This window comes from Mauremys reevesii, linkage group 2 (assembly GCF_016161935.1).
Source record: "Mauremys reevesii isolate NIE-2019 linkage group 2, ASM1616193v1, whole genome shotgun sequence".
Taxonomy (NCBI): domain Eukaryota; kingdom Metazoa; phylum Chordata; order Testudines; family Geoemydidae; genus Mauremys; species Mauremys reevesii.
The window spans coordinates 56,148,465-56,172,825 of NC_052624.1; positions in this window are offsets into that span (position 1 = coordinate 56,148,465).

Consider the following 24,361-nt stretch of genomic DNA (forward strand, 5'->3'; position numbering starts at 1 on the left):
TTCTCACCATGCAAGTGAACCAATTATACCATTTATCCTTCCATATAGATTGTGATGCCCCTTTTCATTATGTGACTGTCTATGCATCTCTGATTCCAGTGACCTTTCCTGACCCTTTTTGTTTCCAAACGAAGAATGTGCAAAGCATGTAATTATTTGAATTTCCATGACCATATTCAGGTGGAAATTAACAAGTGATCTAAGCTGCTGTCAGCAGGCCTGGAAGGAAAAATATTAGAGAACCTGTGGTTTGAGATACACACTTCAGCAACGGTATATGTATGACATGATTCTGAGAAAGAAATAATGCAGTATAAAACAACCAGAGAAAACAGGTGAGAGTTTAGGCCTGGTGACATGCAGTATTAGTATCAAGTAGAGGCTCAGAGCATAGCTTATTGCAGTACCCATGAACCTATGGTATCACAGTATCAAGATGCAATTGTTAATGAATCAGAATAAGTGAAAATAGATAAAAAATACAGTGGATAACGTAATGAGCTATACCACTCACTATATCAATAACTTTTTATCACACTATCAATAACTCTCTTTAAATAGTTCTTTTTGAAGAAGCATCAGGGCAAAATATTGTTAAGTGCGAAAACCACTGATGTCTTCTCTATGCTGGGAAATTGCATAATATTAAAAACTTTACAGCTAGCACAATGTTAAACACTACTTTGCCCATAGGTGGGCCAAACAGTCATGTTAACGCACTAACCCTGTTTTCTAACACAATGCATTTTCCCATCATAGACAAACCCTCGAAGAAATCCAGGAGATCTTGGTAAAGGATACTTTACATTTCTATATTGAGCCACTCAAATTATCCATGTAGCTTAAAAAAAAAGAAAAGAATGGGTGACCCTGTTTGGATACACTAAAAATCGACCTAAACCTTCACTCAAAACTTTGTCCAAACCCAAACTAAGGTTTTGATGTTCAAAAAAATTCATTTGTTCTGCTTAACAACAACAACAAAAAATCAGTATTTCTTAGTTTTCACCAGAAATAAGAAGCCAGAATTTCTTAGTTTTCACTAGTAATAAAATTACAACTGAGGTTAATGAATGGGTCATGGATAATGAATTGAGAAAACTCCTTTAACTGGGTAGACATCAAAGAACTCTAAAATTCCATGTGTGTTCTGTCACTCTAACAGGATGATCATAATTGTTCAAACTGTTCTGTTAGGATTTTTTTGTCTATTTATCCTAGTTGTCAATTACAATTAGAAGTGCTATTACCCTGGTTCAAGGTTACAACAGGCTTCCATTGCATGAATTGGAGTATTAAAATGTGTGGTTACATGTCCCAATTAAGCAGCTTCTACTACACAAAATTATCACAGGAGCATGTTCTGGTGAGTTTTTCAGCATAGTTTTAAGAGCAAGAGAGACAGTGCATTGTATACAGTTACATACCAGGACATAGCTGGACAAGTTTCAGGTAAACAAATGTTTCAATGCACATCTGAACTAAAATAAACTTCCACACCACAGAGAGAAGTTTACGGACATTTCCACAGGGAGGAAATGATGCTATAACAACTAGTGATGGATCACTGGTTTGAATAAAATAACCAACCAGAGCCTTCAGCCAAATCTTCAAACCAAAATGGATCCTAACCCTTCGAATTTGAAAAAGTTCTTTTTTCTCTTTAACTTTCACATTCCGTTCACTGCTTGATTCCAGAGAGAATCACAATGCTGATATGATTACAAGAAAGGCTTTGCTTATGGCCAGGGTCGACAACCTTTCAGAAGTGGTGTGCCGAGTCTTCATTTATTCACTCTAATTTAAGGTTTCGCCTGCCAGTAATACATTTTAACATTTTTAGAAGGTCTCTTTCTATAAGTCTATAATATATAACTAAACTATTGTTGTATGTAATGTAAATAAGGTTTTTAAAATGTTTAAGAAGCTTCATTTAAAATTAAATTAAAATGCAGAGCCCCCCCTCCCCCAGACTGGTGGCCAGTGTGAGTGCCACTGAAAATCATCTTGCATGCCGCCTTTGGCACTTGTGCCATAGATTGCCTACCCCTGGCTTATGGCATTCCCTACCCAACCTGGAGCAGGAGTATTGGGAATCTCATGGGAAAGCTTATTCACACAAGCTTCCAAAGGCTAGGATAACTCAGATCCATTTTGGTGCTGCGTATGCACAGTGAACTAAACAGCTAAGCCTGCTTGAAATTCACCCTGCATTGATAATAGTGAAGGTAACACTGGGGCAGGAATCAACATAGTCAGTGGTTTCAGGGTTTGTACTTGCCCCTGATTTTAGAAGATGCCCTTTGTTTGCCTTCCAAATTCTTGTTCCAGACAAATGTTGATATTTAATTGTGAGACAGTATGACCTAGTGCTTGGCAGATGTGGGGTCAATTCCTAATTTTGGCACTGGTCTGCTGGGTGACCTTGGACAAGTCACTTCCCGCACCCATGCCTCAGTTTCCCCATCTGTAAAACAGGGGTAATGATACTGACCTTCTTTGTAAAGTGCTTATTACCCCTTATTGTGAAAGTGGATCACCTTGGGCCTAGGCAGTTTTCTCTGGATTCCTGGAGCTGTGTCCTAATGTATCCTTTACAAGCTGACCATTCTAAGCTTCTCTGTTGCGTTCAGACAAAAGTGCACAGTGACTGTATCTAATTGCCATTCACAGAAACCAGACCTACCTGAGACAATCATGAGATTTCAGAAGAGACCCTGTGCATAACTACAGAACAATAGCAAGTAATCCTGTGGATAAATTTTTCCTGTCCTCCAACAGCCTTGAAATGCAAAGTATAGCAACTCCATCCACATAAAATGCCAGATTTGTGCTATTAAGTCACACGAGATTTTCTTTCTGTGATCTTAGGAGGAGGTATCATGTTCTCCTCTCTGTATCTCCACTTGGCCCCTCTCCATCTTTTTGGGTGGCCTTTGGCCCTCTAGCACTAATAGTCCCTGAGTTTGTCCAGGAGAGCTTGGGGTCAGGAAGTGAGGCAGGCCCTATGAGGAGGACACAAATGGAAGGGAAAACTCCTTGCACCCTCTTACATGTGGGCCAAGCACAATCTGGTCCAAAACTGTGATCCAGAACAGTTTTGGCCAGGAGAAGGCAGGGACGTCAGTGAACTGCTCCCAGTTGCCTGAGTCTCAGGACCAGTCCCAGTGCTTATCATACTTACAACTGCTTCCAGGCAGTTCTAAGTTCTGCTATCAACATAGGGTCCTTAACGGACCCTACAGCAGTTGTGGATAGATGGAGTGGAGTGGGCCTTCATCACACCCTTTCCTCATTCCCACCACTGCACAGAGTATGGAACAGATGTGGAGTCCACAGCCAGCATCCTTGTAGCAGCAGGGAGTTCCCTTTCAACAGGGGAATTCTCCACTGGGCATTGGCCCGTTGCATGGCAAACTCGCCTATAGTGTTTTCTTAGTGCTAGGCCTGGTGTTTGCTTGCTGCCTCTCTACTGACAGGGAAGAATTGGTAGGGGAAGTAGAAGTGGGTGGCAACCTGGACAGCAGTGACCACAAGATGGTTGAGTTCAACTACCTGAAGGGGGAGTCCAAAGAGGATGGAGCTAGGCTGTTCTCAATGGTGGCAGATGACAGAGCAAGAAGTTCTCAAGTTGCAGTGGGGGAGGTCTAGGTTGGATATTAGGAAACACTGGGTGGTGAAGCACTGGAATGAGTTACCTACGGAGGTGGTGGAATCTCCGTCCTTAGAGATTTTTAAAGCCTGGCAGGGATGATTTAGTTGGGGTTGGTCCTTCTTTGAACAGGGGGTTGGACTAGATGACCTCCTGAGGTCTCTTCCAACCCTAATCTTCTGTGATTCTATGACTGCCACTGTAGGTTATTAACCAGTAGCAGTAGCCAACCACAACAACATTTCACCCTTGGGCCTTTGGCTAGCAGATTAAATCTGTGTCCTTTCTGCTTGTTTAACTGGAGAGTCACCAAATCATACCATGGCAACTTCCAAAGAGAGCTGCAAATCACTCTTGATTGTCCTGATCAACATTCATTCAATAAAACATACTCTGAAGTCCATGTGAGAAGAGCGAGTAAGGACATCTGTTTCCCTATATAATGACTGCATTATCAATATCCATTTGTAATGAGATTTAAAACCTTGAATATGAAAGGTACTGTGTGAAAACAAATTGGATCCTGTTCTCAGAAGTATTGCCATCAGGGACAATACTTCCATGAATGTTCCAGTGCTGGTAGATGGCCTTATAGAAACTCCTATAAAATTAATAGGAATGGAATCAACAGCATTCTATAGAAAATTAATAAGGTTCTAATTCTATGATTAATGGAGGAAGAGGATTTTCTTACAGGATTTTTTGGTCAACATTTCCTATCAAATTCTACATGATTGGTCAAAAAATAATGCAAGGTTCAGTGTTTCTATTAAATTCTATTCATAAGGGAGGGCGCTATGGCAGGGTCTGTTTAGAAAAATGTCTAAAATACCACTGTACATTTCATCTGTTCCAATAAGGCGGCAGAATGATTTAACTGTCAACTATGCACAAATGTAGATGTGGGATCCCCTGCTCAGTGGGGATTACTTCAGCATATGGAAGATTGAACAATGGAAGGAAATAGTGGAAACCAACACCAGGATTTCCTTTGACAATTCACTTATTCCTTCTCCCATAAAATCCTTAGACTCACCTAGTAAAATATTGTGTTCATCAATAGCAGCTGGATGGAATGCAACTTCAGCCCTGAAAACACTTTAATCAGTCAGTGCATAGGTGTGGCAGCTGATCGCTATGTTGTCACAAAGGAAAAGAATTAATGGCCTTTGTTTCCAGAGTCAGTAAGAAGCAAGGAGGGAAATAGCTGTGGTCAGATAGAGGGAAAGGAGAAGTCAGGTTTTGGAGGAAAGATTTGTGAGTAGAAAATAGACACTACTTAAAGTTTACAATTACCCATAAAGATTTGAGTGGGGCTTATGCTGAGAAATCAGGACACAGAGGCAGTTTTTCCTCTTATCATTCTCCTGCTGTTCAGCTCTTCAGATAATGGATATGCCCTGAGTCAACATCCTGAAAACCAGCATAAAGTCTCCAACTCAGACATTAATGCCATGATTTAAGTAGTGCACAAAATATCTATATCTGTTCATATGTTTAAGCCTTACTAGTAAAATTAATCTTTTACATAGGCTAGGTAGTGCTGGGAGCTCCTCTGCTGGAATGAGACCATATATACCTGTGAGTATGTGCATCTTATAGCTCCCCTCTGCCAGAATGAATCAGAACAGCTCAACTGGATGTCATAACCCTAATTCTGGTACAGCTAAAGGAGATTGTCCTTCAGCTGAAGTGGTAAGAACCTCTACTTTTGGAGAGAGAGGATCTGAATTCAATTCCCCAGTGTCACTGTGAAATATTGAGTGGTGATGGCCTGACACGGAATGACAGAGCTGTGAAGTCCTAGGTAACTATGGTTCTGCTAAATTATTGCCATGACATCACTGTGGCAAAGTTTTAAATCCATTGCAGGAAAAGAGCTTCTTTCTTGCATATGCTCTGCAGCTACTTTCTAAAGTTAAGCTTCTCAGACATCTTAAAATAACCTGCAATGTGCTGTGTGAGGCCATTGCTTCTTCACTTATGTGTGGCTCTGGTCTTGATGGGAAAATTTTAGCTCTCATTCTTAAGTGAAATGTCAAGTTAAGAGTTTGAGAAAACTAATGCCCACTTTCCTTTCTGGTTTACTGCTCAGTGTTTATAATGCATCAAGATAGTACTAGCACATTACATGGTCTGCTTATGCAAAAACCAGATCTCTGCAACCCCTCAGCAATTGGCTGTGCTACGTGATTTAAGGTATACTGTATCAGCTGTTGTTTGGCTGGCTGGCTGACTGACTGACTGTGAGTTAGCAGTGAGCTCCAAAGGAAACATGTCCAAGAGAGCAGAGTGCTGTGAGGGAAAAGAGCAAACGTCATGTCACAGTGTTTTCTACCTGCTGCCAACCAGTAATGGAATCCAAACATAAGGCACTTTCCATCTGTTTCTTTGGAAGATCCCATTATTAAGAGGATCCTTACTGAATTAAGTCATCTCTCTTTACGTTACCACAGTCATATGTACTTATCATTTATAGGAAAGTTTGACATTTTACTACCATCATATTTCTTTCACAGCATTAGACCATCTAAAATCTTCCAAAATGGAAATATTTAATTGTCCCTAATACAGATTCTATGGTCCTGAGGCCTTCATATCTGCCAGAGATGATATCCTGAGCATTATCAGCTTAAATTCTTTTTCCAAACCACACTGAACTGGGATTGAAAAAACCAGTATAGGGAATAAGAGCTATCTCCCTCTAGCATTTGTGCGCGCGCACACATACACACTCTCTCTTTATTGCCAAGTCATTCTCTAAATCGGATAACTGAAAGCTTTTTTTCTTCCATCAGTGATCAAAGCTTTCATCAAAACTAAATGGCTTATGTCAAATCGGATGAAATGGCAATCCAAAGCCACAAGGTAAACAAACGCCAGAAACAAAGTACACACACCAGTAGCTTTGGAAATTTGCTAGTTGACTGAACTCATAGCAGTCTGGTGAATATATTTAACCTGACATCCCTGTACTGCAACTGTAAACTTCTTAATGGAACAACTAGAACTGGGCACGTGGGTCCCATCTCTCCTCTCACACTTATGCAAATCAAAGACAACTCTGCCAAGTTCTATGGTCACTTATTACATCAGTCTGACACTGATGTAACCCCAATGTTGAGTAAATATTTCAGTCAACTGCTAAAGTCAATCCAACATGAATTAGATATAAGGAAAGCAATGCAGCCTTTCCTCTGGGGTAATATTTCTGTTTAAATTATAAACCCTAAAATAAATTAGTTTTCCTGAATGATTCCTCGTTAGATATTGGAAAACATCTTCAGCAAATTTGATAAAGTATTTAAAGATTTCTGGTGAATGGAGAAAATATATTAAAATGAGCTTTACGGAAGCTCCAGACGCTCACTTGCAAAGGAGAAATGGGTCTTTCTGATTAAAAATATAGCATAGCTAGGCAGGCCAAAAAAGAATTTGAAGAGCAACTATCGAAAGACTCCAAAAGTAACAGCAATATTTTTTAAGTATCAGAGGGGTAGCCATGTTAGTCTGGATCTGTAAAAGCAGCAAAGAATCCTGTGGCACCTTATAGACTAACAGACGTTTTGTAGCATGAGCTTTCGTGGGTGAATACCCACTTCGTCAGATGCAATATTTTTTAAGTACTTCAGAAGCAGGAAGCCTGCTAAACAATCATTGGGGCCACTGGCCATTGGCAGAGGATGTGAGGAATTTCCACACCTGAGCCATTCCTTTTAGATGACATATCTGAGAGAAAGTCCCAGATTTGAGTGTCATGAGAGGTGGTTTTGGAACAAATAGATAAATTAAACAATAATAAGTCACTAGGACCAGATGGTATTCACCCTAGAGTTCTGAAGGAACTCAAATATAAAATTGTGACGCAAGTTTTTAAAAGGGATCTAGAGGTGATCCCAGCAATTACAGGATGGTAAGCCTGACTTTGGTACCAGGCAAATTGGTTGATGATCTTAACCAGATTTGGGATTGACACAATGCCCAATGATCTGGACATAGCCATATTTTTTGAAGATGCTTGTTAAAATAATTTCCTTGGATTCTAGAATAAGAGGAACTGTAATGCATAGTAATTCTATTGGCAGAAGTAACTGAAGCAGAAGAGGGGGCTTTCCTGGCCAAATGAAACTTTTCCAAGTGTACACGATTAAAAGTATAACTGGGTTCAAAACAAGAAGTACATAAGTTCATGGAGGTTCAGTCCACCAATGGCTATTACCAAAGATGGTCAGGGACCCAACCCCATCCTCTGGGTGTCCCTAGCCTCTGGCTGCCAGATGCTCAGACTGGACAATGGGATGGATCACCTGATAATAGCCCTGTTCTATTCATTCTCTTTGAAGCACCTGGCATAGGTTACTGTCAGAAGACAGGATACTGGGCTAGATGGACTGCTGATCTGACCCAGTATGGCCATTCTTATGTTCTTCTTATGTAGGCAATATTAATACCATTAATCCTCTTACAGTAACTGTGTTCACACTCTGATTTGCTCCCCAAAACTAAATTTCTCCAGCATTTGAAAGAGATACTTCTGAATGTACTCAGATTATTTTTCCCCATGAAGAAAGCTACAAATAGAGCATCCAGTGAATCAGCTTTTATATCAGAACAGAGATGCTGGCTTATGCTGTTTATTCTTTAGGAAACCTGACTGATCTGGGTGAACTAAGCATGGAAAGTAGGTTTCCAGAGCACCATTCTAAGAACCTGATACAGTGTCCATCGAAGTCAGGGGCGACTCTAGGAATTTGGCCGCCCCAAGCACGGTGGCACGCCGTGGGGAGCGCGCTGGCGGTCGCTGGTCCCGCGGCTCTGGGGGACCTCTTGCAGACATGCCTGTGGAGGGTCCGCTGGTCCCGCGGATTGCCTGAGGGAGGTCGACCAGAGCCGCGGGACCAGCGGACCCTCCGCAGTCATGCCTGCGGGAGGTCCGCCGGAGCCGCCTGCCGCCCTCCCGGCAAAATGCCACCCCAAGCGTGCGTTTGGCGCGCTGAGGTCTGGAGCCGGCCCTGATCGAAGTCAATGGAAAATTTCCCTTGACCCCAAGGGCATGTACCAGGCCTCTAATCAACAACCTGTAGTCTTGACTGATGAGAGTGATGGGTCTATGAATTTATGAGGAAGAGGAAGACAGTGTATTTAACAAATTAGATGGCAGAAATTGAGATGTACATCACCAACTTGGGGTGCATTCCCCTTCTGGGCTATGTACATAAGTGTTATGACATTTAAGGCTCATTGATTCCTTCATATGCGGGCTTGCACAACTGTATCTCTTGTAAACTAAACAATCAGCCTTGTGTTATGTCTAGAAGTTGAGTTTTAAAATATATAAGGGAAAAGGTGCCAGCACGTCCCATGGCAGGAATAGACCTAAAGTTAGAATTTAGAAATGTATAAAGTCTTATCAGAACAAGGGACTAAATTGCTCAGGCTGGGTCTACACTACAAGTACTACAGTGATGCTGCAGCCCTGCTGCTGTAGAGTTGTAGCGTAGACACTTATTACAGCGATGGAAGGGGTTTTTCCATTGCTGTAGTAGATCCACCTCCAAGAGAGCCTGTAGCTAGGTTGACAGAAGAATTCTTTTGTAGACCTAGCAGTGTCCACAGTGCTGATTAGGTTGACCTAGCTACATTGCACAGCTAATGAAATCTTTCACAGCCCTGAGCATTGTAGTCAGTCCCACTTAAGTTTTAGGTGCAGACAAGGCTTCTTCACTGGAAAGAGAATTGGATGCAGAATCTTTTAAATTGGTGACATAGAGGTGAATCAGCCTTTGACTGGTAAAGTCTGAAAGTCCCATGAAATGAGTTGACCACTTAGTAGTTCAGTTCCTGCTCAGGAATTTCACATCACAAAAGCTGCCCTCACAGTCGGCACTAATTCTTAGCAATCTCAGCTGAGGCAAAGTTTGTGCCAGATTGTTTAGAGTCATTTACTTTTGTATCTCGAGAGGTCTCCAGGTTAGGTTTGAAACATATTAGCTGATTTGTGTGTGTGTCATCACAGCCCATATGGTTCCTGCTCTGTGACTGGAAAAAGGACTTCAGTCCTGAAGGCTTTCAATCCAGCACCTCTTACGAGTATTTTAAAAAAAATCACTTACTATTTAAAGAAATATAAAGTTTTGTTTGAGCTGCAGTACATTTCTCTCACAAAGATGAACCAGGAAACAGAAGTACAAGGAAATTAGAGGAGAAATGTGAAGGAATGGAAAGCTCGCCTGCATCTTAACTAGACACTGTGAAAGATTTCCCTTTCCTTTCTCCTTAAAAAGCCAAATAAAACCTAGCTGTGTAGTTGGCCAAAAGGTACTAAATCTTCCCTGGATGTACCCAGCTCTCGTCCAAGTACAAATTATTCACATTTGGATGTGATTTCCTGAGTTCTTACCCCACGGGCAAAGAGTCTGAAACACCCCAGCAACCTGCCAGCAAGAGGGAGAAAAAAAGTTTATAAAAATTGATCTTAATTTACCTATCTCTAATTTATTTTAATCGAGTTTCAAAATGCTCTAACCATTTCCAAAATCATCTGAAAAAGACTTTGCTTCAGTCTCTTTCTGTTCTCCTTCCTTCTGAACAAAAAGAATTTTCCTTCGCTGTGTCTGAAATTATTTCTATTCCATCCTAGTCACCTAATGAAAACTTTAATAAGTCTCTGCTATTACTGTGACTAACCAAAGGAACTAAAGGAAAGTAGGAAGTTACATCACGTCAAAGCTTCCATTGACTTAAACGGGCTTTGAACTGGGCGTCCCAGAAGGAAAAACAGAACAGTTTTTCAAGCTTTCACATTTACCAATTCTTTTCACAGCTACAGGGTATAGTGAAGATCAGCCATTTTTAATTCCTCCCATCAAGAACTCTATTTAAATGCTAAGACACACTTTTCACTCTTAAATCCATATGGACATGGTGTTAAGAGGTTAAGAGGTTTTCTCCATGCCCCCCAAAACTGAGGTTATGTAAAAATAGAAAGGGGATGAGTTATATGATTTAATATGATTACAAGAGTGTTTAAAGTCCACCCACCTCCAACGTAAACACTTTTGGAGGAATTTAACACTTCCCTGCAGTATTAGGTATCCAAACACAACTGGACTGATTCTCATTTACACTAAGGCCCCTTTTATACCTCTGTGACAGTGTACAAGGGGCTTTAACGTAAATGAGAATTAGGCCCAACTTCATTGGACTAATGCATGAGAACAAGAAATTGAAAGTGACTGCAAAGCAAAAGTGAAATTAAGGCCTGACCTGCTCTTACAGAAGCCAGTAGAAAAACTACGATTGAGTGCTGTTATGACAACTGGGCTTGCAAATTTACCTGAATTGAGAGCTCAACCGTAAAAAGTATGTAAAAGTTTTTGCAATATTAACTTACAATAACAAATGTTTATGAGAAAGAGTACAAAAGGAAGACAGAATAACTGAATTAATCTAAACAAAAAGGCTACATTAATATATACTTTAAGTACTGTGCTGAAATTATGCTCGTTAAAAACAAGAAATGTAAAGCCGGAAGTTAATAAGCCAAAACTGGTATACTGGATATTAGGCCTAGTTAGTATGAGGGAATGAGGGAATGAGTATCCCATCCATCACTCCCTTTAATTTTGTGGGGAAAATATGAAAAACCATCATCACTGCCACCAATGGGAAGAACAGGAGCTACTGAAGCAAGCTTCACCACCAAGGCTCCAACTCTCACCGTTTCCTAGGAGCTGGGACTTAATCATCCTGATCCTGAGAGGTGCCCTGACCAGAATGGGCCAGAGAGAGACCCAGATGACACTGCCACTCCTACCAGCTCCAGCTGAGTCCCAAGCATAGGCACCAACTCCCCCTCTTTGCCGTGGGTGCGCGACCTCCCCCCCCACTGTCAGCCCCAGAGCACCCATGGAGTCGACACCTATGGTCCCAAGCACCACCTGGAATGACCCATTACTACCCCCTAAGAGACTGTCAAACAAGGAGGCTTTTCCTTCTAACGTTATACTTTAACAACAGCAGCAACATCACCAGGCCATCTGATCTACTAACTTCTTATCTTTTTCCCAAAAGGACAGTTATTACCATCTTTGATGCCCTCTAAAAGACTATCAAATAAGGGGAGTTTTCCTGCTAAAATTTTCTCACAGCTCAAAGGAAAGGGAACAAAAAATGCGGTTAAAATAAAAACCTTATTTAATACTTTACATTTCAAACATTTCCACTGTTTTCCCATCTTTTCTTTATCTTTAATAAACATTTAAAAGAATTTTTAATGTGTTTGACACGGTTCTAAGCAGGCGGAAGTCTCTCTATGCCAAGCCCTGGACCTTGTTTAATATTAGATAGTAACTAAGTTTTGGTAACAACTTTAGCGTATATATCCCATCTAAATTAATACAACAATGCAGCGGGACAGACTCAAGCCCAGGATCAGATATTTTCACTACATAAGCAGTTAAATAATGTTAAAAAACTAAGCAACATAAATTATGAAATGTAAATTGCATTTTTTAGAATTCCTTCAGTGTTAGTTATCTAATGTGTTATTAGGAACTAAGGAAAGGATATATCTTCTAGAGTAATTTTTTTTCTTCAGAGTGTTCCTTTGTATGCAGTATAAATGCATATGCATTTGTATATATCTCTCTGCCATTTGTGTCTATGCAGAAGGGAGAAGCTTAGCTGTAAATGGTCAGGAAACAGAAAATGTTCTGTTTTCCAAGTTTATCTCTGCCTCTAACCACTACTCTGCCAGATTTTATCAGAAGCACTTGTTAATTTTTTATTTTTAAGTTGCAGCATTTAAATCCCAGATGCACTCTACAGTGATTGCTATAAAGTTTGTATAAGGAACAGAAAGTATAACCATATGTGCCATTTTTGCAGTGATGGGTTAAATTAGAGTAAAACTCTCCATATGCTCTGAAAACTGTAACATGGGCAGCAGTGTTTTCAGACCTGGATAGATATTTTCCCATACCTTGTGAGTTTCCTGATTTTTACTTCCACTCTCATAAATTCATAGATTACATGACCAAAAGGAACCATTGTGAACATCTAGTCTGGCCTCCTGTATAACACAGTCCAGGGAACTTCCCCAAAATAATTACTGTTAGAACTAAGAGCATATCTTTTAGAGAAACATCTAATCATAATTTTAAAACTTCCAGTGATGGAAAATCCACCACAACTCTTGGTAAATTGTTCCAATGGTTAATTACCCTCACTATTAAAAATGTGTGTCTTATTCAGCTAGCCTGAATTTGTCTAGCTTCAGTTTCAGCCCGTGACTCATTATAGCGTTGTCTGCTAGACCAAAGAGCTCTCTTATCAAATTTCTGTTCCCTGTGTAGCTACTTATAGATTGTGATCAAGTCAACCCTTAACCTTCTTCTGGATAAGCCAATAATATGTGCCATATTGATTTTGTATCATTCAAGTTTTCTTAATCAAAATATCATGCAATACCAAGTCAAATGCCTTATAGAAGTTTACATATATTACATTAGCATTATTACCTTTATCAACCAAACTTTTAATCTCACTCCCAAAAATCTATTTTCTATAAACTCATGTTCTTGGGTCATCTCTCTGTAGCCTTAGATAACAACAGATTCTTTACTCAGGCAGCTATGTCAGAAATTATATTGAGTTGAGATCAGTGGAGCACACACAGAGACTTTGTGATGGTTTAGGTAATACAGACAAATATATTTGAAATAGAATAATATAAGAAAGCAAGGTAAGTGTAAGTACAATGAAATGATCTCCTGCATACTTACAGCCTTAGGCTGGCACAAGATAAAGCAATCCCCCAATGTTGACATATTTACAAACCTGTGCATAGTTACAAGTTTATGGAGACTGGTAACAACAAAGATAGAAGGAAAAGTAAGTGGAGCTCACCACAAGAGGGCTAATTTGTACTCAGACTCCCGGGTCTCAGGCTTCGGTCATCCCTGACGTCCCAATTAGGCCATCTTTTACACACCTTTTTGTCATCCCACCCATATGCATTTGATCAGATATGGTCCCAAGTCTCAGTCCCCTCTTCATATTTGGTATTTCAGGAGACCAATTTTAGGGTTTCGGTTGTCCATATATGTTATTCCAGTTGGTCATAACTACATTTTTGACAGTCCAGTCATTCATATCAGTCCTTTCCCAATATTTTTGGTATGTCAAAGCAGTTAGCTGTTAATGCAAAAAGCCCCTAAGATGCTACCATCTATCAATTCGTCGATTACCTATTTATCAGAAGATGCAATGCTAAACTATCACAAGATACATATTGCTAACTTCTAGGCCTCACTCTAAACTCTTAATGTTTAAGACCTAGCCAAACCTATTTTTAATGCATACATTTTGGTTCTTCTACTTGCTGTTACAGCTTCAATAACTTCAATTATTATTTCACCCAAAACTATAGACCCTTCGAGAGCAATTCAAGTGTCAACATCTTTTTAAAACATCTTGGAATCATTATGACCTACTGATTTAACAATGTCTAGCTTGAGTAGCTGCTGTTTAACACTCTCCTGAGTTACTGTCAGACTGAAAAGTATTTCATGATCATCATATGATATGAATACATCATCTGGCATTTTTCCAAATACAAAACAGAAGTATTTATTGAACACTCCTGCCTTTTCTGCATTATTATTGACAACTCTATCATTTCCATTTAGTAATGGAACAATGCCATTGTTAGGATTCCTTTCTTCCCAATAAACAAACTACTTCTCATTGTCCTTAGCTCTGCTGGCCATGGATTTCTCCTAATGTCCTTTTCTACAATTACTAGCTTTTCTACAATTACTATTAACTCTCCCTTTCTTCTAATGATTATATAGACTTTAAAAAAGTTTACAGCTGCTTTCACTTCCCCTCTATGCCATTTAACCAGTGTGGCATTCTTTCTCTATTGTGGTTTTTTGGGGGGTAGCAAGGGGGGTTGGGAGGAGAGATCTAGTAAAATGGTCTTAAACAGTTCCAAGTTATAATTTACATTCTCTCCCAACTGATTTGGCTCAATCATTTTCAGCTTTGTGAAATTGGCCCTTTTAATACATCAGCATACACACACATTACATATATTGGTTTGGACTTTATTCTGTTTTCACATAGCTAATGTAATCAAGTCAAAATCCCTTGTACCAAAGCTACCACTAATTTTTAGTTCTGTGATCAACTCCTCTTTATCTTTCAAGAAGAGGACTAATATAGAATTCCCTCATGTTGGATGCAACCCTTTTTGAGTTAGGAAATTTTCATCTATAATATTTAGAAATTCTAAGAATGTTTTAGTACTGGCAGTCTGAGATCTCCAGCATATGTCACTTAGGTTAAAAAATGCACCTCATGATAAGGTAGTTTTTTTTCTATACATTATAGATGAGTGCTTAAGGAGAGGGTCATCCTGTTCTCCAGTGTGATTTAGTAGTCTTGTGCTTTGGATGTTAGAACATTGATCCTAAGCATTCAAAATCACTTGCTTCTGAGTGGTCAATGAGTCAGAAAAAGATGCTTTTTCAACATAGGGTGCTTTCCCCTACTTCTTTCGTTCACTTGAACCTTTCTAAATAAGTTACAACCACTGATTTTAACATTCCTTTCATGCAGCTCTTCCTACCAGATTTCAGTAATACCTCTCAGGTAGATTTCATGCTTACAAATGAGCAATTCCAATTCCTCTTGTTTATTATACAGGCTCCCAGCATTGGTTTATAGGCAATTTAAAGGCACTAAAAAAATTATTGGAAGGGTCACAAATCTGCTTCTTCTAGGGACAGTTGTACACACAATTGGAGTAAACTGTGCATTTAAGAAAACAGACTCCTTTTTTTATCCAGTTGAAGGAGCAAATTGAATTGATTGGTCAAGATGTCAAACCTGTAAAGTAAGAGACAGAGTTTCTTGGGGAGAATCTAAATCTACATATTAGGTCTATTCACATGAGTAAGTTGAGCAAGATCTGACTTGTAATTTGTAACTGAGTGTGTGTATGCATATTACTCCTGTAGTGAAGTCACATCCATGGTACTGAACATTTTCAAATTCCCCCTGAAACATGGCTGAGTATTGTAATTCTTAATGAATTCTGTGACATGCCATGGAGAGGATTTTAAATGACAAAAAGCAGAAGCTCTAAGGTGTTTATGTGGGCACACATGCATGTGTGTATATATATATCTGTATGTATATGCAGAGGTGTATTTCTGTACAGGGTGTGATTTTTCAAAAGCACTCAGTGTTGGCCTAACTCTGCTCCCATTGAAGTCAATAGGAGTTTTACCATTTACTCTAATAAGAGCAATATTAGGCCATGTTAAGATCGTTTAAAAATCACACCCCATAAAGGCAGGCTACATCATCAGACCAAATTAATCTCTGATGTAACTTCATTTTGCTCAACAGAAATACTATAGGGAATCAGTTTGTTTATAGAGCCCATCCAACCACAAACTTTGAACCTTATTCAGTGGTAACAGTTAAAAAAAAAAAAAGGGGGTGGGGGGGGACTTCTTTGTGTTCATGACCAAAATTACAGAGACTTGAAATTTTGTTAGTTACTGACCCTTTAGACCTGGCACAGAAATTCCTCCCAAGTGTTAAATAATTCAATTAGAGGCTTTGTTTAGTGATTCAGCATGAGCTTTAGATCATTTTTCCAGTGAACTCTTTAACAAATTAATCGCTATTCTCTTCTTAACAGGATTAAAAAATATGTAGGAGCTCACATGAATTGCAAGAGAATTAGTTGAACTAATCACTTGACAATACCCGTATGGAATAGGTGGAAGTAATTCAGATGCCAAGACTAATTTCCTTATTATTGTAAAAGAACTGGTGTTTTTAAAACTAAATGACACTGAATTGAAAGACTGTCAAAATTACACTGTTAAACCAATCCAATAAATTAGGTGGGAGAGGTTGTGGAAAATATACCAAAACAAGTAAACTTCAGATGTATTGGAATACCAAAAATGTTCCCAAGCAACACCTAAGAATATGTTTTAGGCTCCCTTTCAGCTACCTTGATGCCATCTCATTATTTAGTTCATCCCTAATCTGCAATAATATATAGATGACATTTTTGCAGTATAAGGATGGAGGAGTATTATATTTTCAAGTTGCAAATTTATAAGCATATTAACAGTTTTGTTTAACCTTGTCAGTACTTACTTGAAAGAACCACTAAGGAAGAGGCAACCTAGCTTGCTTGCTGGATATAGGCCCAAATTTTTAAGGTATTTAAGCATTGCCCTGCTCAGTGGTTCAATGCCTATGTGATTTATATGGCTAAATCCCATTTCCAAAAATTATTTTGTCACTTAGGCACCTAAGTATCATTGAAAGTGCATGGGATTTAGCCGTCTAAATCCCTTAGGACTTGCACTGCTGAGCAGTGCAATCATAGAATCATAGAATATCAGAGTTGGAAGGAACCTCAGGAGGTCATCTAGTCCAACCCCCTGCTCAAAGCAGGACCAATCCCCAACTAAATCATCCCAGCCAGGGATTTGTCAAGCCTGACCTTAAAAACCTCTAAGGAAGGAGATTCCACCACCTCCCTAGGTAACCCATTCCAGTATTTCACCACCCTCCTAGTGAAAAAGTTTTTCCTAATATCCAACCTAAACCTCCCCCACTGCAACTTGAGACCATTACTCCTTGTTCTGTCATCTGCTACCACTGAGAACAGCCTAGATCCATCCTCTTTGGAACCCCCTTTCAGGTAGTTGAAAGCAGCTATCAAATCCCCCCTCATTCTTCTCTTCTACAGACTAAATAATCCCAGTTCCCTCAGCTTCTCCTCATAAATCATGTGCTCCAGCCTGCTAATCATTTCTGTTGCCCTCCGCTGGACTCTTTCCAATTTTTCCACATCCTTCTTGTGGTGTAGGGCCCAAAATTGGACACAGTATTCCAGATGAGGCCTCACCAATGCCGAATAGAGGGGAATGATCACATCCCTTGATCTGCTGGCAATGCTCCTACTCATACAGCCCAAAATGCCGTCAGGCTTCTTAGCAACAAGGGTACACTGTTGACTCATATCCAGCTTCTTGTCCACTGTAACCCCTAGGTTCTTTTCTGCAGAACTGCTGCCTAGTCACTCGGCCCCTAGTCTGTAGCAGTGAATGGGATTCTTCCATCCTAAGTGCAGGACTCTTCACTTGTCTTTGTTGAACTTCATCAGATTTCTTTTGGCCCAATCCTCTAATTTATCTAGGTCCCTCTGTATCCTATCCCTACCCTTCAGTGTAACTACTACTCCTCCCAGCAATGCCTAACTGCTTTCAAAAATCTGGTTCTGAGCTGGTGGGTGGGCCAGAAACCTAGGCTTGTGAGGAAGATAGAGGAACAGGTGTCTTGAAGAGCTGGACTCTGAGGACCAGGTCTGTCCTATAGGGCAGCAGCTATATGGAATAGGGAGAGAGAAAGAGATACTGTTTGAGTGAGAAAAGGAAGAGACAACAAATTGGGAAGTCAGAGGGAGATAAAGATGGGGAAACCAATGGAATGGAGGAAGAGAGACATGGGCTGAAAGCAAGGAAGAGGAGTGAAATAAGAAGAGAACAATAGAAAGGAAGTACAAAGGGAATTAGTAAGAAGACAAAACAGATGGAAAAGAACAGAAGGAAATGAAGAAATGGAGAGGGAAAAGAAAGGAAGAAGGAAATGGGAGATGAAAGAAAAATCAGTCACACTGAATAGAAATAATCTGAAAAATATCAACAAAAAGCATTTTTGTCAAAAGACATTTTTTCTGGAAAAACTGTTGATTGTCAAAAATTTCATTTTTTGTTAAAAAGAAGTAACACCTTTTTTCTCTGTTCCTCCCTCCCACCCCCCCTCCCAACATTTTTGTGAGAAACATGTTTAAAATGGATATTTAATTTTACATGGAATAAAAGCACGGAATGAAATCCTGGCTCCATTGAAGTCAATAACAAAACTCCCACTGATTTTAGTAGGAAGGGGATTGCACTCCTGTTTTTTTTAAAAGGGGTCAATGCATTTTCTGGGCTGATTTAACCACTAGAAGGTGGAGAGGTGTGACAAAAATTGAAAACAATTAAATGAACTGAAAAATTGAATTTGGGATCGGGATCGTGGAAGGCTTGTGTCAGTTCTTACTTTATTCAAAATCATCTCTAATTTAAATTGGACTGTATGTATTAATAAATAGTGGTCAAGTGAAAGTAGATCTACTCCACATCATTAAGTGAGCCAGATGGCACTCCAAGAAATTAAACACCAAAAGAAGTTTAGAAGAGGCAGTAATTCATCTATAAATATAATGGCAGTTTCAAAAATAGAGGGAAAATATAAATCATGTTTTAAAAATGTCAGCAACTTCTAAGTGGTAGAAGATAATAATTGGAGATATACCAATCTCCTAGAACTGGAAGGGACCTTGAAAGGTCATTGAGTCCAGCCCCCTGCCTTCACTAGCAGGACCAATTTTTGCCCCAGATCTCTAAGTGGCCCCCTCAAGGATTGAACTCACAACCCTTATTAGCAGGGTTAGCAGGCCAATGCTCAAACCACTGAGCTATCCCTCCCCCCTTTAGAAAATAATCTGCAAGACAGAGCAAATGTAGCCAATATAGTTGAGAAAGTGAAACTTTTCATTTGAAAATGCCACCCCCTAAACAAATATGACATATATATCACCTCTTTGCTCCGCTGGCAATGGGTAGAGACAGGAAGGCACTACATCAAATCTATTTCATGTCAACGAGGACAGTAATGCTGTTGATGAAGACACAGTGTATGACGTTGCCAGATAAAAAGGAACTGTGTCAATGAACCAATAGACGTGCTGAGAAACTTTGACAAAGAGAATGAAAAGGAAACAAAGTGGAATAGAGAATTTAGGTGAATTCATGGCCCCAGTGCAAAATTCCCATGCTTGCCTATGTTAGGCTGCTTGCTCACAGTGATGTTTCAGATAATTGATCAAAACAAAAAACACTCATGTACTCACAGACATTTTAATTATCAAGGGGTCTAGTAATTTGTACCATCATTTGATTTCTTTAACTCAAGATTGGATGTCTTTCTACAAGAGAAACTCTAGCTCCCACAAGTTGTTGGGTTTGATGCACTGGGTGAAATCCATGGCCTTATGGAGAAGATCAGACTAGATGCTCATAATGGTCCCTTTGGCCTTAAAATCTACGAATCTATGTTCATTTCATCCTGAGCATGAAGTATAGCCCCACAGTACAGTGGAAATACGTTGAGAACAGCTGGTCAGAAAAATCCCCTTTTAGCAATTCCCCCAACTGTGGATTCTCGTTTTCCTGAGGGACACTTCAAATACATGGAAAGTGTCTTTTGTTTGTTTTTGTTTTGTTTTCCCCCCATAGTACCTTATGCTTCCAAATGTTTTCCATTTGGGATACTGCAAGGGAATGTGGGGGAAGTAGGATTTTTTTTTTTCGCTTTAAAAAAAACATTCACTTTCAGTGCTAAATTAACATATGAAGAAAGTGTGACTCTGAAAGTAACATTTTCAACACTTCTTTGCCAATTAGCAAAAGATGGAAAACAGTAAAAAAAATAAATAAAATAAAATAAAAAGTGGGGAAAACCCACAATTTCAAAATGAAAATTTGGGGAAAAAAATCCAAATTTTTCAGTTTCCTATCCAATTTTTTTTCCATTTTAAAATTTTTTTTGAAAATCAAACTATTGCCAAAAATGACATTTTTCCCGTTGAAAAAAATCATCGTGACTAAACCCTATTTCTTGACCAAAAACAAATTTTAATTGGAAAATTTTGTCATCTCTAATTCTGGTGCTCACACTGACAAAGAGAAAGGCAGAGGGGAATCACATAAACCACCAACCCTGGGTTGGTTTACCTAGCATTTGGTTAGCACTGATAGAAATGTGCAGCTGTTCCTTTGTCAAATTATTTTGCCCAGAGCACTACAGTGATCAGTGAGAGGAAGCCTATAGCTCCTCTCACACTGACCTCATTACAGCTGTAAAGGGAAATGGATGGAGTAGATTAAATATCTTTAAAGTGCTATTGGCCCTGTTTCAGATATGACAAGATGACTTGAGAAGGACATATGAGCTGGTAATGGTACTCAGTTTTAAATAGGAATCACTTAACCATATACTCAAATGTTTAAGGGAAATTTAGCAAAACACTAGCAGCAATGCTCACCAACAGTGATAAGTAACTCGAATATGGGAAAGCCTCCTATACCATTAAAGTGAAAATGCAATAATGATCCCCAGCACACAATGCCTAGTACAGTGGGCCCCAATCACAGAGAGGGCTTTAGGTGCTATTATAATACAAGTAATCACCAGTTATTATATATAATACCCAACCCTATTCAGGATAAAAGTATTAAATACCCTATCTAACCTACCAGTAAGATAAATACAACCACTGAAAGACAGTTTGGGATGCAAGTATTAGATTCTGATTACCTAAGAGTTAACTTAGCTCCTAAATGAATTCCTAGTGGCAGTTTCAGAGAGCTAAAATCCAGCACCATTTTTCTACTCTGCTTCTCCCCACGCCTACCCCCGGCCCACTGAAGAGACAGTGATTGATGTCCTCTCCTACCCAAAGCATGCTGTGGTTATTGCTCCTTATGGTTAGAATTAAACCCAGCAAGACCAACAGCCCAATTCAAACACTCTTCCATTTAAATGAAGTATTTATTAGCCTGGGACCCCTCTGTTCCTACACCACCTCAAAGTTTTTGTGCACGTCACTGAGAAAAACAAAAGGCAGGATTCTGGCATTCAGCTGGAAAACTCAACTACCAAACTCTCTAATAAGGCAAACAGACATAAATTGACTCCTTCAAGCCAGATGTTCAAAAAACATATAAAGCTGCAGAAGAAAATAAGGAGCAGCTGAATTACATAGGAAGGAAGGCAAGATACAGTCATTGTCTGTGATTAAACTACTATAAATTTTGAAATCGATATTATGGAATCTATTATAAAACACGTAACTCATTTAAAATTAATAGTCTAAAGGTTTACTTCTCTGTTATTTATGGTATAATGATAAAGCACTTTACTAGGATCTCGCAGAGTAACTACATGCATTCCATTAGTCCTGCCCTGTTGAAGACTAAAATTAAAGGGAAAAGAAAATACATTTTTTTTAAATGGCAATTTATTTTCATTAAATGCTTTCAGAAGCGGAAACTTAGAAACTATAAAGACAATGGGAGGCTTTTTCATTTGTTCAGTACTATAGCAGGGAACAGGGAAACAACCCATTTCCAAATGCTTCCACAGAAAGCGCCTGCCCACATGTTCAGGACATGCCTGCGGACTCAGAACAAGGTATTAATTTGATTCGGCGTGGATTTGTCAACACATTGGTTAAATCTGATTCAGACTTTTACAGCTAAGACCGCATAGCTGAAATGACCTCTGTGCCCTCCACCCTTCCCCGCCTGTGTCCTTTCTTCCCTCCATCCAACCGTGTGCCAAGTCCAATTCCCTGCTCATTCCTGTCAGCCATTTCCTCCCTCTACCCCATTCCTAGAGCCTAGCCTCCTTTCTTCCTTCCTTTTGGCCCAGCTACCACCTTCCAGCCATCCCTGGGTCCCTCCCTTCTGCCAACCTCTGCAGAATGGCTAGAAGAATTGTGGATCCAGAGTGAGGGCTTAATTCACCCCCACAGGCACAGAGCAATCCAATAGGTCTTGTCCTGGAAGGTTCCAGAAGAGGAGGCCAGCTTTAAACTCCATCAAAGCTCTGCCAGAGGATGCTGCCTTGGAGAGATGCCAAACCAGGATACGTCCCAGTTGCATTGGCCATGTCATCTTGTGATTGACTCTGTCCATATTCTGGGTTGTGCTGTTTGGCAGCTCTGAGACTTCTGATGAAGCTGGGGCTGCAGATAGATTATGGCTCCAGGCTGCTATTTCAGACAAACTTTCTGCTATCGGGGGCCCACAAACTTTGTCAAGTGTAAATCAGGAATGAACTGGGTCATCAATATCCACTGGATCCCATTAGCTACTGTTGGGTGCCCAGTGCATGGCAAATAACGTGGACTCCTCATATCCAGACTTGTGCAAATAATGTAAAATGTGCTCACACTCTAGCTATAGGGATTATGAATGGCTGTGCCTTAAAACAGGAATAAATAATGCTGTACATTCTTAGTGCCAGTTTTCATAAACTCATAAAAATAACTTCCCTGCAATTTTCTAATTTTTTTTCAAATTTACCTTTTATTTGGAATTTTTGCAAAATGTCATTTTTCACATGAAAATTTGCAAAAGCATGAGTTTTCTCATGTTTTTAAATCAAAAGCCTGTTCTAGTTTATAAAAGGCACAATTTCACCAAGACTCAAGCTCATTCATACTTAAAAATAAAAAAATCTGCAGAACAGTGACATTTTCCTAACTGAGATGTTCGTCCACTCACAAATGCAACACCCCGCCCCAGACATTGTAGCTGTTTTTACTATATTATGAGTATTTTGCATGTGTGTGAGAACATCATCAGAATTGCAAACTAACATTTCCCCTGTGCAATGTCAAATTATTTGATTGGAAGTGAAGCAGGTGGTTGTCCAAGCAAGTATTTGCTCTTCCAGATGTGAGCTCAGAATTACCATTGATGAGTATGAATTATGCTTATGCAACCAGAAGAAAATAGGCCTCAAAATAATTTTAATTCATCAACTGTGCAATTTAAGGGCAGGGAGTTTTTTTAGCTTTATTCCTATCACCGACTTGTTCCAACTATTCATTTTTTAACTAGCACCCTTAACATTTTCCTCGCTCTCAGGAAGACTCCACCCTCCATTTACAATATTTGTTGTGGTACTGATGACAGCTCCATTTTTTTTTCCCCACAAAGGCAGTGCTTAGTGATCTGCTGTGCGGAGTACTGTGACCAGTAAGACTGATTTTTGTCATCATATTAGCTCAAATGATCCAACTCCTTTGCCCCAAAATAGGCAGCTGGTGAAGGACTCTGGTGGATAGCACATTGAACAAGTCGTAATTACTCCAGCTGAGTGTGCGTGTGTCAAATATAAAAGGAATGATCCAGCACTTACATATGATTAATTCACTGAATTAAAACATTAGAGAAGAAAGGATAAGTAATACTTCCTGCCAAATGGCATTTTAACTGTCTGCGAGCATACTTCATTGACGTGGGGCATAAGCCTGCAAACCAATCAAATCTTGTTTTCTTTAATCCCTACTTCACACATGTAAAAGAAAAATGACCCTTCCAGTGTGCAGTTTGGCTCTGAATTTGCAACTGTGTTTCACTGTCACACACTTGCTTTTCAAATACATGCTTATGTACACACAGTCCATGCATTAAAAGAAATTATGCTTTCAAAATGCTCTATCATTTTGGTGATTTCATACTCTCACACCCGTTAAAATGGAAAATGAGAGGATGGATTCTGATGGGATCTTATGGGGCCCAAGTAGTCTGTAAATTCAAGTTATTGGAAAACTTTGATGTTCCCATTTTATATTCCCCTACCAATGTTTTTAATTATTTATATTTTTATGTTCATTTACTTGGAGTTAGCTTATTGCCACTGAAAGCAAATAAGGGTCATGAAGTCAAGGTCCCTTTTCACACATTTATTTTTTAATCTACTAAAGTATCCCTCAAAAACTTTCTGAGCAGCACTGTTACAATGACACCTGCTGGGAGAAGCTGGGAA